The 22,604-nt window shown below is 31.9% G+C and overlaps 3 protein-coding genes across 3 annotated transcripts in view; 2 read left to right on the top strand and 1 right to left on the bottom strand.

Annotated features, from left to right (window-relative positions):
* LOC127712220 (beta-glucuronidase-like) overlaps nt 1–22,604 on the top strand; it is a 988,629-nt gene that overhangs the window by 150,134 nt on the left and 815,891 nt on the right. The window lies entirely within an intron of this gene.
* Nucleotides 1–22,604, bottom strand: part of LOC127712224 (ornithine decarboxylase-like) — a 787,891-nt gene that overhangs the window by 177,644 nt on the left and 587,643 nt on the right. The window lies entirely within an intron of this gene.
* Nucleotides 1–22,604, top strand: part of LOC127712221 (uncharacterized) — a 209,635-nt gene that overhangs the window by 181,880 nt on the left and 5,151 nt on the right. The window lies entirely within an intron of this gene.

Genomic DNA, 22,604 nt, shown 5'->3' with positions numbered 1-22,604 from the left:
CATTTCTGAGCACATGAGATTACACTCTCTTGATGGGGTAAGCGTTGCTCAGTCTTTAGTTTTTTATGTAGTGAGCCTCCTCATGGGTTTTTTTTATTATGTACTTACTTGGCAGTTTTTATAGTGATTATTTGATTACCAGACCAAATGTTTCATGATTAATTGATTATTTGATAATCTAGGACTGTATTTTTGATTATTTGAGTATCTTGTTTAAAAAAATAATTAACGAGTATGTGATTATATTGGCAACAAATTTGTGATTATGTGATTACTTGGACACTCCCATGAGGGGCTTTTGTAGTGTTTTGTGGCCTTGTTTATCTTTTCGTTGTTTTATTCTTTATGGCATGGCGTTGTCAGTATGGTGAATGAGTTTTGAATGTCCGTTTTGGTATCTTCCGCCTCTTACTTTAATTTAGACCCTTATCTTAATGTGACTCAACATAAAAGTGAATATCAATCGGTGATGCAGGCGAGATATTTCAGGGTATGAAACATCTTCTCTGTGAGCATTGTGAAGGAGACAAGGGCTTACTAGTAACATGTTTGAATTGACTTTTAGACAATTCTGCATTAAACAAAATAAAATTACAGATCAGTCTTCTATTACTCATGGCAAAATTATGGTGGTTTCAGCATGTTCAGTTAAGAACAACAAATAAAAGTGGTAAATATTTCGAGCGTCTAAAGTGTTTTTCGGGATTTATTGTCATCAGGAACTTTCCAAACGTCACAGATGAATATAGATACTTTATGAGTTATTTGATTAAATGGGACATGTAAAGAAAAGCTGAAATCATTTTAAACTAACGATGTCTGAGGGAGATATGATATACATCGTTCTCCGGAAGAAATGGCATTGGATTTGCTTTTTGATGAAATGAAAGTAAAAATGCAAAATCTCTCAAACACATATTTTTCTGTGATCTTTTTTTTTAAACTCTGTCAACTCGAGGATTAGCTCCTCATAAATGTGTTACAAGGATTTAAGGATCGATATTGTAATTAACCTATATTAGTTTCTATAAAGAAATTATAAATTCCTGCTTTCGAAATTATGCATCTAACGTGAGGGTACCCAAATTGCATCTATTTTGCCAGTTTTTTCACCTACGTTTTTTTATGATCCAGACAAAAGTTTCCATTCTGTGTTTATTTTGTAGATGTATCCTTATTTATTATATAGTTATACCATTTCAATTTTGAACCGACCTCCAAACGATCCATGATTCTGTAATGAGGAGTACCCAAATTGCATCCATGCTTAAATTCACATTCTTAAAAACCGAATAATAGACGTTACGTTTTATTTCTTCAAATATTTAGAACAATTTGACAGTAGTCCATGCTTACTATTCATTTTTAAAGAAATGGATGCTTGTAACATATTTTATTTGCTCATTTTTAAAAGATGACTTTTTGTGAACGTCGCATGGCGATGTTTCCGTAGATTTTACTTTTTCCAGTGAATGCTTCATCTGTTGATATATACTGTGAACCTTTTGTGTATATCTAAATATGTTTCCCTATGTTGAAAGACGTGTATAATGTCAAATCATGAAAAAACAAATTATTTAGCCTCAAAGAAAACTTGTAAGATTTCCGCAGCTATTTTTGTTGAATAGGTGCAATTTGGGTACTCGGTGCAATTTGGGTACTGTAACGTTATATTAATTATAAATCTAAATTTTTTGGTTATGCAATTAGTAAAACTTTGACCAATTTATGATAGTTATTCCTCTACAATTAAATATTGTCAAATAATGAATTATATTCGATGAAATTTGAAAACAAAATTTCTGCAGCAAAATTGACCAAACTGAAATGAATATTCAAAAGGAAGGAGCAAGGAGCTACAGGATCATTACAACTTTGTGAAAAATTGTTAACAATTGGCAATCTAAAGTCGTGCCGTTTATCATATTCTTAAGTGTAGATATTTAAAAAAATTGTAATAACTTAAATGGTACCAATTTTTTTTCACCAGATGTTCATTTCGACAATTAATGTCTTTTTAGAGATGATCGATGCCAACATATTTGAAAATCCAAAACCTAATATAAATTTAGATGAGATGATTAAAACAACATGGACCAATAGTACAGTCTAACCCGGACCAGGAATCAGAGCTATGTACTAGGGAGATACACTCATTGATTTAAAATAATGAAGGCCTGAAAATAAACACAAAAAAATAATTGGAGAAATATTTTACAGCTTAATAACAACTCTCTTTTTATTTTACTTATGGGAGATGAAAAAATGATTTCGGACGCATGCAATTTATAACGTGTTGTTTTCTTTATTTATGAGATATTTAAAATAAAGACAGAAATTAAATATAGAACTAGACTATTATTTGAAAAGAGTTGTATGTATTATTACTTCATATATGTAAGAGTCAAATCTATACACATCTTCAATTCTGTGTCCTTTCCTCAGGTCTGTGTTCCGTGACGTCATGACACCTAAATGTGTGACTTTCCGCAGATTTTTGTTCCGTGACGGCTTGAAACTCCAATGCGTTGCCCTTGGTTTTTTCAATTTTGTGTCTATGTTTTGAGTCGACAACGTCAAAAAATCGGGACTTAAGCGTGCTATTTCAGGCGGCGGCGTCACCAATGTATTAGGTCGAGTTATGGGGAACCATTAGTGGTAGGTCAGTGATATTTGGTATGCATTTGTATGAGCCTTAGCACATTTCGTTTCCATGGAAATTTTTTTTACCCTTCCCCCTTAGTCATTGTCTGTTGACTTTAAAACTTTTGCTTAGTTTACATTATTAGTTTGTGATAAGGTCGATTTAAGGGGAACTTTTAGTGGTAGGTCAATGATCTTTGGTATGCAAATGAATTATCATTGGCACATCTCATTTCTATGGAAATTATTTGACACCCTCTTCTGTCATATGCATGGTTCATTGGCCTTGAATCATTTCATAGTGCACTTGTTTAAATATTGCCATTTTGATTTCAACATTTGCATTATACCTCCAAAATAGCAAAACGCGACACATATCTCTGTGTCAATAAGCACATAACTCATGCAAAGTACAGCTCCCCTAACCTGGGATCGTTGTCGTTTGTGACAACACAACAAAATGACAAAATCAGTTGAAAATGACTTGGAACGCACGGTCGGCACTACATACAATAATAACAATTAAACAAAAAGACAAAAAGATAAAAGACACAACAATCTTTGAGTACTCGAATATATTTTACTATTTTGCCTTCAATGCTTCGTTTCTAGCGTATTTGATGAACCTCCAAAAAGCGTTGATGACTAATGTATTTATGTTTAGAAAAGAATAAGTTTTTTGATATTCTGACCGTATGCTTTCACTACTATTTCTTTGATTTAAGTATGAGTTTTGTTACATTTTTTATTGCGATAAATTGTAAGCTCCGATGTTCATAGTTGAACACACTTTAACTACTGATATCGATTTAAATCGAATATAAATGTCGTATTGATATCTTAGATAACATAAATCTTTCTCCATGACGTTTTGATAATTCTGAAGCCAGTTGAAAGGGACAGAAATATGAGAAAAGAAAGAACATATAATACCTGTGACGTCTATATGACGCAATACAGATTAAATTGATACAGATCGGAAAGATCACAGATTTGAGGTTTGACAAAGATTAGAGGCTTACATTTATATGATCATATGCATATACTTTATTTACAGTTAGATAATAATAATAAATTGAGATGTGCTGTCCAGAAGATATAGATGACGTTAAACACCAATAGGCAATCAATCAATTTAGACAACAACATAATTGTGAACATCACAAATCTTTGTGACAAAATTAAAACCCTTTCAACATTTAGGGAGCTACCATTTAATTTTTATGGGGGGGGGGGTGGGGGGCTAGGATGAAATTTGAAAAAAGGCAGGACAGGAGTTTTGAGTTAAAAAAAAGGCAGGATGAGCAACTTGGCCAAAAAAAAGTCAGGATGACAATTTATGTAAAAAAAATCAGGATAAACTTATGAAAAAAAAGACAGGACCGAATAGAGTGAAAAATAAAAAGGCAGGATAGAGATTACAACTAAAAGAAATACAGGACAAAATTTTTCATCATATGTTTAATATACACTGTGCTAATGATCTATTTTAACATACAAAGCCAGAGAAGAAGACCTTGTCTAGTACTTTTTGGTTTCATAGCTAAAAGGCCAATAACAGAAGTCAGATTGGTTCGAACAAGTTAGCGTGAATATTAACACGGCGTTGTAAGATGATCAAAGCACAAGTGTTTTGAAAGATCGGCCATTTTTATCCTGGACTATAAAAGTTAAAATCGGTCACCTAAAAAATGTTTTTATATTTTCTTTGGTTAGAATAAAGTTTTTATTTTATGGTTGTTTAAATGGTAGGAATTAACAGTTCACTAAAATCGGCCACCTTTGACAACAATAAAAAAAGCCTTTCAAATTATTTGGACTGGTTTCAGTCTTCAAACTTATCAAAGTAAATGTAAATCAACACCTGATAAAAGTATATTACACTTTTAAAATCTATAAAATGATGACATAGATTTTATAATTTCACGCCTTTGACTTGAGATAGTGATCATAAGCAACCTTTTCTTTTTATTAACGGGTAAATTAAGTCCGAATTCATGAAATTAATTATGACGTCTTGAAAGGCTATTTTTTTTTTCTGTGAAGCCTTCCATTGACGGCGTAAGTACCGATTATCAGGTTGTCTGCATATTGATATTGTAAAATATCAGCTGTGAGTCACAATATGACGGTTTTTGTCGAGTGAGCGCAGCGAACAAGATCAAAAAGCCTTCATATTGTGTCGATCAGCTGTTATTTTACAATCTCAATATGCAGTTAACCTGATAATCGATTTATCGGCTTGTATTTGTGTCTTTTGGAATTGTTTTCTTTGTTTCACCAGCAAACCGGAAGATGACTTGATAAGTTCAGGTCATACTTATCAACGTCGGTTCAAACATTATGACGTCGCTGATATGTCCGGGTCAAAGTTATTAAGGCCGGGTCAACGTATTTGACGTCACAAAGCCGTGATATGCAATTGTATTAAGAGCTGAGCAGAATGATATAGACAGTGGGACAACCGATAAATTAAACTAGCCTTTCAAGACGTCATGATTATTTGGACTAGGCTTAATTTTGTTAATACAGTAATATCAGTATGAGCATATTCAATCTCATGCGTAGAGCAAAGCAGACTTTTTTGATAGCTCAAAAGACAGAATGACGCCTCATTTTCTGAATTAAACATGTTGAATGACTGAATGACACCTGAAATTTTATTTATAGCACATATTGGTGACTTTTAAACATTGATTAATAAATAATATTACATTAACTTCTCTGGATCTTTACACCCTTTATAAGGTAACCATACTTTCGTATGTCGAACAGTTCCACCACCAAAAATATACAACATAATAAAAATTAAAAATCACAACAGAAAAGAACATTATATACACTATTTACATCACGAAGTTTAAAGTTTTTTATGAATTTTTACATTTGGAAGTTAAAAGTCTTTTGTGTTCTGATTTTAAATTTAGTATTTTTATAGGGATGAGAAAAATTCATCTATATATTTTTTAGGATAATTTGCAAAAAAAAAAAATGATTTACTGTAAACTATAAGAATTCACCTTCCCTATATATATTTAAAGATACTTTGCCAAAAAATTATTTACTGTGAACTATAAGTGTTAATAGAAGAATTATGCTTTCAAAGATATTTTTAAAGATAATTCGCAAAAAAATTATTTACTGTGAACTATAAGAGTTTATAGAAGAATTATGCTTTCAAAAATATATTTAAGTACATTATTGATTATTTATTTCATTATTCATTGCTGCCCATCCCATCCTTGCACCCACTCCCAGGCATCCTATTTCCTTGTTTGGTCTTTCATCACCAGTTGATTTCGTGAATTGTGTATGAGGAACACTCGCCTTCTTGCCTGGAATTCTATTTTAGACATCAGGTCGGATGTGATTTTATTTCTCTCTTGTATTTTAGTAATGTACATTAATACAAGTTTGTATAATCCTTTATTATAGAATATACAGCTAAATGATTGCATCAAAGGCATAAACCTTGCTATTTAAAAGAAGAAAAGGGTTCATTTTTCCCAATTTAACTAGTAATAAGATAAAATCTAAACCTTTATGTTTAAAATTTTGGTAAAACTACAAAATCACAATTTGTGACAAAATTTCGAATTTTCTACTTAAATAAGTGATTTTATAAATCATTAATTTGAGTAATTCCCCTGACTGATTATAATTCCCTGTTTCAGAATCTAATGCATTCTGGGTAACATTTTCAAAAGCATACACCAAAACGTTGTGATTGGTTAAAAACGTTCTAAACAATGGAAATTCAACAAATGACGAAACATTATTTTCATTTTGGTGTACGAACAATGCGAATACCCATGTCATTCGATCTTTAGGGTTAGCCGATTTTTTCTGCTTAAATGCATTTTATAAGATGAAGAAAGTCTGTACATCCACATTTGTATTGACTAAATTGCAAAGCAAGACACTAGCTCGGCATCCAAAATGAGTTGAGTACTTCTGGAATCAGAAGCTTGTACTGGATATATTTGTTGTTCAGGTGTGGTGTACATGTATTTCTGCTATTTTCAAAAAACAGAAATATATAAAAAAAAATCAATTCCTTGATAACTAGAAATGACTATGAAATTTTAGCAGACAAAAAAATATATAAGGGGAAATAACTCAAACCACATATCAATGATCATGCAAAAGGATCTGACAATGCTCCAGGCTATAAGCTCAGAACATTTTGAGATCCTGCGACTTTATCAGTCAGGGGAATTGCTGAAATACGTGATTTATAAAATCACGTATTTAAGTAGCAAATTCGAAATTTTATCACAAATTGCGATTTTGTAGTTTTACCAAAATTTTAAACATATAGGTTTATTTTATATCTGATTATTAGTAAAATTGAAAAGAATGAACCTTTTGCTTCTTTTAAGTAGCAAGGTTTATCATGTATATGCCTTTGATGCAATCATTTAGCTGTAAATTCTATATTTGTTGAAAAAATGCTATAATGAAGGCTTTACATAATGAACTGATACATTCTTAAGATTTTTTCCAGCAGTGGGAGTATTTTTCCTGCAAAATTCAAGGTTTTATCTTACATATTATGTAATAAAATTTTACTGTTCGCAATCAAAATTTCACTGTTCGGGGGATGTTGAAATTATTGGGGGTTGTTAAAATAATAATACTCAAAGAAGTGATTTTTTGGAAGAAAATAGAGGTATGATACTTAAACAAGTGATTTTTATGTCATTATCCCAGATTTAGTACAAGGGTCATTACCTGACATGACCAGTCACCCTATAAAAACAGATGTTGGTTCTGATAATTTAAGCAACATTATTAGTCCCTGGCCTGGATCATTTGTTTTGTATATTTAAAGCTACAATAAAATTAAATTACTTAGTCTAGTGATTTATTTGAACTAGTTAAATCGGTGATTATTAAACAAAGACAACTCTGACTTCAAACATTTATGGACAAAATGTTACTTGAATCAGTGATTTTGAAATCATTCATTTAAGTAAGTCCCCTGACTGTTTATTGTAATGATACATAAAGATATTGCCTGATCTTTTGTCAGTGTGAATTTTTGGAAAGAGTTCCATATGGCACCCCACCCTAAAATGTATTTTTTTTAATAGGAGCTTTATAAAAAAATTGGGGCATGGCTTTTTGGGGGGTTAAACAAATAATTGGAAAAAAACAATATTACAGATGTACCATTTTCTTGTGACACCCTCATTAGAAGTGATGAGGGTGTCAAACGGATTTCACATTCTACTACTTAATACATGCATCAAAAGAGGGACGAAAGATACCAGAGGAACAGTCAAACTCATAGATAGAAAACAAACTGACAACGCCATGGCCAAAAATAAAAAGACAAACAGACAAATAATAGCACAGATGACACAACATAGAAAACTAAAGACTAAACAACACGAACCCCACCAAAAACTGGGGGTGATCTCAGGTGCTCCGGAAGGGTAAGCAGATCCTGCTCCACATGTGGCACCCGTCGTGTTGCTTATGTTATTACAATTCCGGTAAATAGTCTTATTCGGTAAGTCACATTCGTGAATAGGGAAGGGTATTGTAGTAATCAACATGAGGAACATATCCGATATCATCTGTGAAACGGTTATTCCATAACGGTCAACCAACTCGTGATGGCGTCCGTAAAATTTACGAAGGGATGATTTCAACTTCACCATTTGGAACTCTTGGTTTAATAGCTTTCTTGTGAGCAGCAATCCTCTATCAAGGAAATCATGATAGGAAACACAAGCCCGGGAATATCGTATCAATTGGGAGATATATACTCCGTATGCAGGCGCTGCTGGAATGTTGCTACAAAGAAATGGAAAGTTCACAATTGGGAAGCTGAAATCAATTCTTTTGTCGTAAAGTTTTGTTTTCAACCGACCCTCATTGTCAATTTCTAGATGTAAGTCAAGATATGAGGCAGACTGAACTGTATCTGTAGTATCCTTTATCTCTAGTTCGATGGGATAGATTCGTTCAACATAGTCACCAAATGTTGTATTATTTAGTGAGAGAACATCATCTATATAGTGGAACGTAGAGTTAAAGGATATTGCTAACTTCTAATCTTTCTTCCTAAGAAGTTCCTGTATGAAGTCAGCCTCATAATAAAAAAGAAACAAGTCGGCATGAAAAGGGGCACAATTGGTTCCCATTAGAATTCCGACAGTCTGTTACAACTATATCTGTCAGATTGCATTACAGTGCAACTCATTACAATAATTACACAATTATATTATTATATAATCTTGGGATCTGTGGTTCACTGTCTTAACCACGGGTGCGTCTAAACACTGCTAAGGACTCCTTAGTGCACTAAGAACTAGAAGGGGTGCTGTTACGTGTAAAAAAATCATATCATGGTAGAGATTGATATTATATGCATAAATTCCAATTTTTATAGAAAAAGAATCACAAATAAATGAGTAAATGGACAATGTTTAGACACGTGCTGGTTTTTATACGTCCCTTTACGGGACGTATTATGGTATTCCGTTGTCCGTCCGTCCGTCTGTCTGTCTGTCCGTCCGTCGTCAAAATGTCGGACATTAACTCAAAAACGCTTTAACCAATTGTTTATATCTATTGACGTGAGCTCCCTTTCGTTTTTTATAAATTTTAGATTTTACCTTTCCGAGTTATGGGGTTTTATTCATTAAAAAAAGGGGTGATTTTCCAGTTTTCGAACAATAAATCAAGAATGATTTCACCAACTTGCAAGAAATTGTGTTGAATTGTTTATATCTATTGACATGAGCTCCCTTTCGATTTTTATAAATTTTTGATTTTACGTTTCCGAGTTACAGGGTTTTATTCATATAAAAGGGGGATTTTCTAGTTTTTGGACAAAAACTCAAAAATGCTTTCTGCAGTTCTCATAAAACTTTGGTGAATTGTTTATATCTATTGATGTAAGCTCCCTTTTGATTTTCATAAATTTCTAATATGACATTGAGATTTAATTGAATTTTATTTGTTGTTCGTCTGACAACAGATTTACTAAGTATTGCGCAACAGCAAGAAGTGTTTAATTGAATATAAATTCAATTCATATAACCAATTTCAAGTTCTTTGACTACATTTATTCAAAAACCTATATGTCGAATATTTAATTACAATCCAAATTCAGACCTGTATCAACCTTGAATATTGTGTCCATTTTTTCCCTAACTGTTCAGGGTTGGACCTCTGCGGGCGTATCCAGCTGCGCTCAGCGAAGCAGTTTATTCTTTGATATTGCCGAAAATCAGTTAATCGTTAGACACGTGTGAAATTACATAATTGATGACACTATTATCTTTAAAAAATGAAAAATTAATTATTTGCATAAGAAAATAACCAGACATTAGATATATTTACCATAAAAAGACCAAGGGCAGAAAAAGTAACTCTAGACTTACCTCAGAAGTCCTCTGGTCATCTGTTTTGTATATTGCCATTTCATACTATTTTAAACTGCTAGGTTTTCTTACATATATTTCGATGTGTCCCGTGCTGTCTATCATTTGTTGATTAGTTTTATATGTATTGTCTATCATTTGTTGTTTCGAAATTATTGGTCTTTTGTTGGGCAATGTATGACAAATATATGTTGAAAAACCTCGCCCGTAATTATAAATTATGTAATTCATTGACCGTTCCCGACATGTTTACCTTCAACGCATATTTTAGCGGCGACCAATGTCTTTCAAAATTACTGAACTTTTCTTGTATTCCTGGTGCTTTCGACTGGAGAACCGTCGTACACAAACATCGCACAAGTTGGCACTCCGAGGCGGTTGGGGAGCAAGAAGGTGAACTGTGGTTTATTTTTATCAATAGTACCGTTTAAGTCGACGCTAGGGGCCGCCTTGACCTTGTTGTAGGATATGAATGATTCATTCTTTGTTGAAGACCCTACATCAACTGTCAAGATGAAGAACAGGAATAAAAGCCCTGTTCATTGATAATTTTCTATGTTTTCTATGTATTGTGTGCGATTTTGTCCCATGTACATTTACTCCATTTCCTTTCATTTTCTATATTTTTTTAGGTGAAAAAAAGAAGAGAAATTCATACTTTTCTATTTAGATCAATTCTCTCCCTACAAACAAGTCGAGAAGAAAAAAGACCAAGTAATCTACAGAGAAATTATGAGAAGAGTCACGAACACTGGCTAGATGTTAGAGACGGAAAGAATTTCCTGTTTCAGAAGAAGTGGCACAAAAATTTAGATTTAAATTGATAGAATAAAGGCGAAAATAAGCCCAAACTCCAAGTAAATACCTATTGTTATATATTGTGTTAACGGGCCGAGATAAGCCCATCCCTTATCTTGTCCAAAAAAAAAAATATGTTTACCATAAAACGTTTAGAGATTTATTATTGTTTTTAAATGTTTTTTTTAATTCAACATCTATAGTTTAAATCTAAAGTACACATCGTTTAACTTAATGATAAAACATAGAAAATTGTTTAGTGTTTTTTTTTAGTTAAGAAAAATGTTTGTCCCAAAAAGAATACCCCCTCCCCCCTCCCAGTGATTGTTCATCGCGTAAGTGGGGACTAAAATTTGGAGACAGAGGCCCGACTGCCACAAACAACAGACGACGAACAGCAAACAGTGGATACAACATTTGATATGTATCACAGACGACGACGGACACAAAATGATTGCACTGAATAATTCAACTACCACAAGATACCCTAAGAATTTATTTACATACTTCAACTCGTTCAAGGAATATATTTCTGGACAAAACAAATTCAGTATGTTTACTGTACAAACAGACGACAGACAACAGGTGATGGATAAAATTGTTGCTTTTATTGTTTATTTCATATTTCAGTCCAATATTTGATCGATTGATTGTTAGTTGCTTAACACACAGTGGCAAATATTTCATGCATATTCAGGACGAGAAGTCGTTTAAGAAATATATTATGAAGCATTAAATATTACTAATGTTGTAATTTTCACATCATAACATTGCAACTTAAGTTTCGGGAATTATTCGTATATAAAGGCTTTTGAGCATAGAATATCAAATTTAATTATTGCCGACATTATAGTTCATGTAATACAAATATATAAGCAATTATAATATACAATCATGACAAAAGTGAGCTTTCTGGTAATTTTTCGTATTAAATGACTAATGTACTAAAAACAGTTGAACATTTTTTTTTAAATATTTTCCTCCTTTAAATATTTGAAAATGAAACTTCATTTGATTAAAGTTAATAAATGATTTTTTTTTAAAATTCATTTACTTTTAGATAAAAAAAAAATAAGTACTGTATGAAGCCTCTGAAAAACAGCTATCAAACTTGTTGAAAACTAGTGGTTTGATAAACCACAAGGACTCCACATGATTTTTTCAATTTTATATAATCGCAATTTGTATGAACTATGGAACAAGTAGCAAGCATTCTGTTTTATAGTTTTGCAGAATTTACTCATAATTTTCTACCTTGATAGCTGATGCACATCAAAGTTGTGCTTCTATGGCAAATAACCTTGTCGGAAGAAAAATAAAACAAAAGAAAAAAAAAAATTGGATATAAGTAAATAAAAACAAAACATTTGATTATACATATTTAACATTATTCTTTACAATTGTTAATTACTTTAAATAAAAAAATTATGATTGTTGACCTGATTGTTTATTCAGTTGTTATGCAAGTTGGCTCGTGTCAATCGGTTCACTGATTTTCAGCAATATCAAGGAAACACTGACACGTGCCTAAACATTGTTCAATTACTCATTTATTTGTGGTTCTTTTTCTATGAAATTTGGAATGTATGCATTAAATATCAATCTCTACCAAAAAATGAAAATAAAATACATGTAACAGCACCCCTTCTAGTCCTTAGTGGGATATTATAAGTCCTTCGTGCACTAAGAAGTCCTTAGCAGTGTTTAGACGTACTGCTTAACCACTAGGCTATGATATATGTTTTAAAAATAATTATATCCTTATAGTTAATTACATATGGGGAAATCAGGGTTATCATGGTTATTCTTGCACTTTATAATAGGTAACAAAATACTTTTGTTAAATTTAAATTATCTAATTAGCAATGGGTATTTTTCACACTCCATTAGTCACACTGGTCAAAATTTATTGGTATACTAATGAATTTAAATGTACTCACTATTTATTTTATTTCCTTAGTTTATTTATACTTCATTATTTTGAATTGATATTGATTTAACATGGGGGATTCTTCAAGTTCATGTTGCAGTAAGGATAAAACTTTCATGAATTTAAGAAAACGGAAACTTATTAATAAACCGAAAAATGAGATAAGTGAGGAGGTATCCTCAGACTCAGACAACAAAGGACAAAGTAATTTGAAAAGATGAAAATTAGAAAGTTAACAATAAACTGTAAATGATTATTACAATTATTGTCGTGAAATTTGTTGCTATGTCGTTGAAAATATCAAGCCACAGAAAATTGGATCATTGATCATAGAAATAGACGAGACTAAATTTGGCAAAAGAAAGTACAATAGAGGGAGAGTTGTGGACGGAAATTGGGTTCTAGGTGGTATATGTAGAGAAACCAAAGAAATTTTTGTTATGAAAGTAGAAAAGAGAAATAAAGCTACTCTAATTCCAATTATAGAACAATATGTAGAAAAGGAAAGTACGATAATAACGGATTGTTGGGCGGCTTATAAATGCTAAGGACCACAGGATATCAACACGCAACAGTCAATCACTCCGAAAACTTTCTTGATCCCGCTAGTGGTGCATGTACTAACTTGATTGAGAATCGGTGGTGGTGTATTAAAAGACAATTTCCAACTACACTTACTCGATCTAAAACTTTTGATAAACATTTAATGGAATATATGTGGAGAACATTATATACTAGCTGATAAAACCTCGTTTATTGACAGTTTCATTGAAGACATATACCTGTGTTAAGTATATCTGCTTTCTTGTTATGAAATTTAATATTTCAAAATAAAAATGGAATCATGATAAATCTCAGTTTGTTTTACTTTCCTTTATAGTTAATATATATATTACTATTGTACATCAAATATATATTAAGTCAATTAATTTTTACAACATTTTTTATGGCACGCATCCCTATTTCATAAAGTGACACCCCAAATTTCCGTTTGACACCTCCATTTTCCTTAAATTTTAGTTAATACATTGTTAAAAAAAATATATTACTGTTGTAGATTAAATATATATCAAATAAATATATTTTTACAACATTTTGGGTGGGGGTGTCATGAGGAACTCTTACCGAATTTTTGAAAGTAAAAAAAAAAACATTAAAAAAATTCTTTTTAAATATTTCATGGAAGGGAAGACCAAATATTTTCTGAGATTGAAGACAAATTACCCTAGATAATACACACATCTGCATTTGCAAGATCCTCTTGTTAAGATGATCGTCAAGCACTTTTTAGCTCACCTTGCCCAAAGGGTCAAGTGAGCTTTTCTCATCACTTGGTGTTTATCGTTGTCCGTTTATAGTAAACTTTTACAAAAATCTTCTCCTCTGAAACTACTGGACCAAATTTTACTAAACTTGGCCACAATCATCATTAGGGTATTTAAGTTTAAGAATGTGTCAAATGACCCCCTTCCGCCAATTAAGATGGCTGTCATGGCTAAAAATAAAACATAAGAGTGAAATGCAAGTCTTGTCTATTATTTTGTAAACCGTTATAAAAAGAGAAATTCTGACAATAGCAAAATTGTTCAGAATGTTGAGCTCTACCTATTGTTCATTAACATCAAAATTGTCAGGCGACTTCTCATAGGATTTTTTTTTTTTTTGCGTTTTTGCCTTATATCTTAAAATTATAATAGATAGATAGAAAACTTAAGAAGCAAAAATTATCAGCAAGACAAGATCTACATTCATGACAATACACAGGAAATTTTTGAAAGACTACTTATTAGAGTTTTTGCCCTTTAATGACAATTTTTCCATTTTTATGCCCCCGCCGTAGCGCAGGGGGGCATTAAGTTTTACCCTTGTCCGTCTGTACGTACGTACTTCCCAAAGTTGGTTTCCGTTCTCTAACTTTAGTTTGCCTCAACTAAATGTTATGAAACTTATACACAATGCTTTTTACTACTAAATAGAGATCAAGTTTGAATTTTGGTGGCGTCACTTTTACTGTTCTAGAGTTATGCCCTTTACAAATGGAAAAATTGCTGAATTTTTCATTTTTTTTTCTAAATATCAAGTATTTTTTAAAATTGGAGTTATCTTTCTTTGTCCATGATTATAGTTGAATCAACTACAATCAATGATTTATACAATACAATGTTTAATTTTACCTTCCACTGATAAATTAAAGCAATTTTTACCCTTCATTTCTAAAAATATTTTGAAGTCTTCTTTGAAAATTGAAGTTATCTTTCTTTGTGCATAATGGTAGTTGAATCAACTACAACCAATGCTTTATATAATGCAATATTCAATTTTACTTCCTACGGATAAATTAAAGCAATATTTACCATTCAGTGCTTACAAGCACTTTGATTACTGTTCTAGAGTTATGCCCATTTACAAATGAAAAATTTGCTGAATTTCATTTCCGTTCTCTAACTTGAGTTTGTCATAAATTAATGTAATGAAATGTATGTATAATGCTTTTTACCACAAAACTCAGTTTAATTTGTTTCCGTTCTCTAAATTTAGTTTGCCTCAACCAAATGTTATGAGACTTATACACAATGCTAACTACAACATAATACAGATCAAGTTTGAAATTAGGTGGTGTCACTTTTACCGTTTTTTAGTTATGCCCCTTTATAAACATAAAAATTGCTGAATTTTCCGTTTCCGATTTCTAACTTTAGTTTGCCTCTACCAAATGTTATAAAACTTATACACAATGCTTATTACCACTTAATACAGATCTAATTAGAAATTGGGTGGTGTCACTTTTACTGTTCTTGAGTTATGTCCCTTTATAAACATAAACATTGCTGAATTATTTGTTTCCGTTCTCTAACTTTAGTTTACCTCAACCAAATGTTATGAAAGTTATACACAATGCTTATTTCCACAAAACTCAGATCAAGTACAAATTTAGTTAGAGTAAATTCTACCAGTCTTCAGTTATGTCCCTTTATATCTTTATATGATATGCAAGCGGGGGAATCATCTGTGTCCATGCATGGACACAATCCACATTAATGTTATTTTTTGTGTTTTTGCCTTATATGATTAAAATTATAATAGATACATGTAGATAGAAACTTTAAAAACCAAATAAAATCAGCAAGACACGATCCACAAACAAGTCAAATTTTGCAGAATGATGTAGTTAGTAGAATGTCACTCTTCATAGGAGTGATTACCCTCTTTTGTGCTTTGAGCAAAAATTAAAGAAGAAACATGCCTGAACTTAAAAAGGTGTACCCGACTTTCTCTTTTTGATGAGATTATTGCCTATTTTTAGGATGTTTTCCCTAATTTTTTATAATGCTTTAAAAATATCAATCCTTGATCTTTCTGTGGAATTTATGCTTATGCACAAAAAAAATCCACAAGTATTTGCACCAACCATAATCGACTGTTTGGTGAAAATTTGTCTTTAATTTAAAAGTTTACAAATATCTTGTAGCTCCATACTATAAACATGATAAATTAAGTATAAACACGTATATAAGATGCAAAAAAATCATAATTTACCTACGTTATACTTTTAAAGCCCATAGAAACATATAAACAATTCAAATATACCAACACTCTGTATACATGTGCCTGTCATATTTGTTTTTCGTTCATTAGTTTGTACATAAATCAGGCCGTTTGTTTTATATTTGTCATTTTGGTTTTTTTTTATAGCTGACTATATGAACACAGTATGGGTTTTGCTCATTGTTGAAGGCAGTACAGTGACCTTTAGTTGTGAACTTCTATGTCATATGTTCTCAGGTGGAGAGTTGTCTCATTGGCAATCATACCACATCTTCTTATTATCATATTGGCCATTTTTAATAATCATCTCTAATAAAGAGTTCCATTTCTTTTGTTTTATTTCAACTGGATAAATATCAGCCTGTAAATCTGATCAAGCAATAAAAAAGTATAAAAAATGTGAAAACTTGTTTTCTGCTATATCACATGTGTATCTCATGTTTATATAGAATTATTTGAGAAAATGAAGAAATTAATTTGGGAGCTACCATTTCTGATTAATTTTTCATTTTTTTGTCAGACTCTGACAAAATGATTGAATGTTTATCTACAACAGGTACAAAATAAATCTTAATCTTTATCTGTACATGTATAAATTACAATTGATGTTATTTGTCATTGTCTGTATATAAACATGTAAAATATATGTACATGTAGTTAGCAATAGTACTATAAAATTACAGTATATGTATGTCTTCACTATTTTGTGTAAGAGTAAGCTTTAAAAATCAAATTGGTCAATATTACCCATTAATGAGGGTATTGCCTAGCCTAAGGAAAACCACAGTTTTTCCAACTCTTTTATCATCATGTGGTATGATTGCCAGTGAGACAACTCTCCACCAGAGAAAAATCATTTAGATATTAGCAACTGTAGGTTGCTGTACAGCCTTCAACAATAAGCAAAACCCATACCGTATAGCAAGCATTAACAGGCCCAAACATAACCAAATGAGAAAGAATTCAAATGTGAAAACCAATGGCCTGATTTATGTTTATTTAATAAGAATTAACTTTTGAAATTTATAATTTATGATAACAAATTTATACTTTTTTAGGTAACAGTGTCCATCTGTCTATTATGGATTATAATATCACTATTCCTGAATACTCTCGAGATCTGTCAAAACACATGTACCAGTTACAACAATCCGGTCTGTTTTGTGATGCATGGCTTGTGTGTAAAGATGGGGTAGTCTTTGTACACAAACTGGTTCTGATGGCTTGTGGCAGTGCTTACCTTCTGCAGCAGCTCTCAACAGATACCAGTACTAGTACACAGTGTCAAGTTTTCTTGAAAGGTTACTCATTGAAAACTGTTTATGACTTTGTACAAGCTCTTTATATAGGGAGTTTTACCTTGAATCATGATCGGGCATTTGCAATGTTGAATCTTTGCACCTTTTTGGATGTGAGTAATTAACATCTTCTGTTCAAGGTGTTGTGAATAATGATTCCAATTTAAAACAGGAAGTGGAGAAGAGACAAAAAAGGGATGATAAGAATTGTGTATTTTATGAAGTAGAAATTGCCCAAGACTTTTTTTCTGCTCCCCTGAAGATACCTATTAAGCTTCTGAAAGATAATGTTATAATGGAAAGTACTTTTAATAATAAAGGTCAAATTTCTCAATCTAGTGAAGACATTTCTAACAGGAATGGGACATCGATTTTGAATTCAGATTGATAATAACAAGAGAAAAAACAATGCAGACTCATCAAATACTGGCACCGACATTCCACAAAAACAGGCAAGAGTTTCAAAACAATCAAAGAACGAGGTTCTAACAAGGCCAGATATTTTTTCACAACAGATAAAGCTAGAAAAAGAAAAACTCAAAATTGTTGAACATGTTCAAGATAGTCAAGATAGAACCATACAGAGTGATCACGCATATGAACATGTTGAAGTACATGATAAAAAAGGGGTTTCGGAAAAAACTGAAAGACTGTCAACAATTTCTGATCTGATATGTACTGAGGTAGATGAAAATAGTACGGATGGAATTATTACTGATATAGATGAAAATAGTAGTGAGGGAACTACAAAATGTATTACTGAGTTACAAGTAGATAACTCGATAACTTTATCAACAAGCATGGGTAGTTCAGAAATATCAAAAACTTTATCAACAAGCATGGGTAGTTCAGAAAAATCAAAAACTTTATCAACAAGCTTGGGTAGTGCAGAAAATTCAAAAACTTTATCAACAAGCAAAGGTAGCTCAGAAAAATCAACAACTTTATCAACAAGCAAAAGTAGTTCAGAAAAATCAAAAACTTTATCAACAAGCATGGGTAGTTCAGAAAAATCGAAAACTTTATCAACAAGCAAAGGTAGTTCAGAAAAATTAAAAACTTTATCAACAAGCACATGAAGCATGGGTAAATTTGTTAAAGCTGAAAAACAACAGTGGAAGTGTCAACTTTCTCAGAAAATTTCAAAAGATTATGTTAAAAAGAAAAATGGGCAGCACATATGTACAGGTTGCGATAGCCTGTTTTCTGGAGAAGATAATCAGACAGGTGGAAGAGAAAATATGAAAAAAAAACAGAAGGAAAGAAAGAGGAAAAGGTACTTACTTTAATCTGAGTATTATGACACTAAATATTTAACATCGTCATTGACCATGAAAAAAAAATGGTTTTATTTCTGGGCCATTTTTTAAAAATTTTGAACTTTTTAAATATATAAAAGATTTTAAAGCACAATTGGCAACATTTTGCCAACAAAATAGTTTGTAAAACAAGATCACACTTATCGCTGTAAAGAGTAAATTTGGTGCCAGGTAGTTACCAAATTCTGGAAAGGGACCTTTCCGTTTATGGTTTGACATTTGTTAGTAACTTCTCTCTCTTCCTGGGTTTACGATATTATCACATTGCTTTTACTGTGTTTGTTGATAAATAGACAATAGCTTAAGTCATACATTTATGTAGTGATTTACGGCGATCTTTTTTTTTATTGGTGTGGATAAAACAAATGACTCTCTTACCTTGTTTTCTTTCGGATTAAGGGAAGTATAAAAAACTAAGAGGAAGTTAATAACATGAAATAAAATGAAAATTTAGGTCCACCCCCATACCTCAAAGGAATACTAAAATATATGTTAACAGCAGTAGTGCACTATATATAATAAAACTACAAGCACAGTTATTTCAATCTTTCCATCAGTGATTTAGATATTACTTTAATTCTTTTTGGCAAATTTATTGTCTATTTTTCTTGGCCTTATATATACTTTTTTGATAATCCAATAAGTCATGTCGGTATATTTTGACATTTTTTAAAGGAAATTTGTCATAAGAGAAAGTGTATGCAGTATGATTACCAATCCTTAGTGGATGCTTATAATGCAGTGAAGGAGGGTGGAATGTCCATGCGGGCAGCCTGTAAATATTTGTGTGTTACCAAATTTGCACTTGAACCAAGAGTAAATAGGAAAATTTGTATAGATGTAAGTATGTACTAATCAAGATACTGACATTACGAACATACATACTGATCAGCTTTTTGGTGAAAACAAAAACATATAAATATACAGTAACAATAAAAACAAGTAATGAACATTATTAAGCTTGCAACATGCAAATATATAATTGTCTTTTTTTTCGTAAAATATTAGCTGACACTAAAATAGCTAAAGAGGATGTGGTATGAGTGCCAATGAGAAAACTCTCCATCCAAGTCGCAATTTGTAAAAGTAAACCATTATATGTCAAAGAACGGTCTTCAACACGGAGCCTTGGCTCACACCGAACAGCAAGCTATAAAGGGCCCCAATAATGACTAGTGTAAAACCAATCAAACAGAAAAACCAACGGTCATGACGGTCTAATCTATATAAAAAAACTGAGAAACACTTACGAACCACATCAACAAACGACAACCACTGAACATCAGGTTCCTAACATAGGACAGGTGCAAACAAATGCAGCAGGTTTAAACGTTTTAATAGGTACCAACCTTCACCCTTACCTGAAATAATAGTGTATCATCACAACATAGAAAGACACACTATTAAATATCAATTGAAATGGCTTACTCAATCAAAAGACATATTTACAAAAACAAGTGAACATACACTGAACGAATAAATTTGATCTATGACACGATGTAAATACAAAATCAATAAAATAAGGAATGAGATGTTAAACAATATCAGAAAGACAACCATAACCTTGGACAAAAAGCACATATCACATCTATAATTAGACACTAGGATATCTGTCATGTCTGTCATGTCTGTAGGAGTGATAAATTTTGAAGATTTGCAATTAAATCTGGTCAGTATTGATATTAATTAAGCTATAAATTTTGTCTCATCTTTGTCAAAGTCAAAGTATGCAAGACATAGGAAGAACCATCCCACAACTCCAGTGGCAGATCCAGAATAGTGGGTACAACCCCACCACCCTTTGATCACAAAAAAATATCTGGTGTTCCTCATGATTTATATGAATGTAAGCATAAGATTGTCTAAATGTTTTCTGATAGTATTACATTCTCTGAAATTACCATCCCCCTTTTTAGCTCACCTTGCCTGAAGGGCCAAGTGAGCTTTTCTCATCACTTGGCGTCCATAGACATCTATTGTCATCGTTGTTGTCAGTCATTGTTAACTTTGACAAAAATCTTCTCCTCTGAAAGTTCTGTGCCAAATTTATCCAAACTTCGCCACAATCATCATTAGGGTATCTTGTTTTAAAAATGTGTGCTATGAATCTGCCTGCCAACCAAGATGGCTGACATGGCTAAAAATAGAACAAAGGGGTAAAATGGAAGTTTTGTCTATTATCATGATTATATTGGAAACCTTTATAAATAGAGGAAATCTGAACTGGACAAAAATGTTCAGAATGTTGAGCTCTACAAATTGTTCTATATCATATGTCAAAACTGTAAGACAACTTCTGGCCGGAGCTATTGCCCTTTAATGACAAATTTTACCATTTTTTCATTTTTATATGCCCGTTTACCAAAAACCTTTCTTGGCTTTTGGATGTTTAGAATAGTTTACTTTTTAAAAGGTCATAGTACAGTAAGGCTATAAAAAATGGTGTATTTCCTGATGCATGCCCCAAAAATAGGGTTGGAAGCTATAGGTCATGATTTATAATTTATCCTTTATTTTCATAGCCCTGATCAGGAAGTTTTTTAAACCATTGTTCAAATGTTTTTGAGTGTAAAACTGTCATGAATGTTTGTATATCAGGTTTATGGTCCCATTTTATCAACTGAACTGCAAGCGCACTAGTTCTACATACAATTTTTAGATGGCCATTTGTTTTTTTTATCATTAATGGTCGACAAATTGCGTTAACAAAAAAATTCGTAAGGATTCCGCGGAACCCAGTGTCTCGCCTACTTTTGCTGTTAATCGCAGGTTCAACAAAAATGAGGAAAAAAATTAATAAAAATATTCCTCTCTATACTATCTTTTGATTGTAAGTAGCTTCTGTCCAAGTTTGGTAAAAATCCAGGATAGTTTATGAATCTAATAAATGTTTTAAAAACTTAAACTGCAGACTGTATGTAATGTTAACTGGAAGAAAAACAAAGTCCATTTATAAGAAAAATACGGAAAAAATCGAACAAAATTTTAACAAAATTTCCTTCTAGATACTAGCTTTTAATCATAAACAAGCTTCTGTCCAAGTTTGGTACAAATCCAGGATAGTTTAAGAAAGTTGTTAAAATTTTAAAAACTTTAACCACAGAGTGAATGTAATGTTAACTGGCAGAAAAACTAAGTCCATTTATAAGTAAAATATTTACAAAATTTACTTCTGGATACTATCTTATGATCATAAACAAGCTTCTTTTCAAGTTTGGTAGAAATCCAGGATAGTTTAAGAAAGTTATTAAAATTTCAAAAACTTTAACCACAGAGTGAATATTTGTGGACGCAGCCGACGACGACGACGACGACGACGACGCCGACGGAATGTAGGATCGCTATGTCTCGCTTTTTCGACAAAAGTCGAAGGCTCGACAAAAACCAGACCCAGACGATTTTGGGAAATGTTAAAGGAAGAATTTTCAGATTGCTTTATAATTTAATTGTTTTTGGAAAAGTGTTAGGGTTTGGGCCTAGAAATTTGGTTGGTTGGGCGACAGAAACATACTAACTTTTTATACGACCGCAAAAATTCGTATATTGGCATCACGTCGTCGTCCGAAGACACTTGGATTCCGGACAATAACTTGAGTTTAAGTGTATGGATCTCTATGAAATTTAATCAAAAGGTTCAATACCACAAAAGAAAGGTTGGGATTGTTTTTGG

Source organism: Mytilus californianus, unplaced genomic scaffold (assembly GCF_021869535.1).
Source record: "Mytilus californianus isolate M0D057914Y unplaced genomic scaffold, xbMytCali1.0.p SCAF_8, whole genome shotgun sequence".
NCBI classification, from domain to species: domain Eukaryota; kingdom Metazoa; phylum Mollusca; class Bivalvia; order Mytilida; family Mytilidae; genus Mytilus; species Mytilus californianus.
Note: the sequence above shows the minus strand (reverse complement) of the source record. Positions and strands in the feature narration are given on the sequence as shown.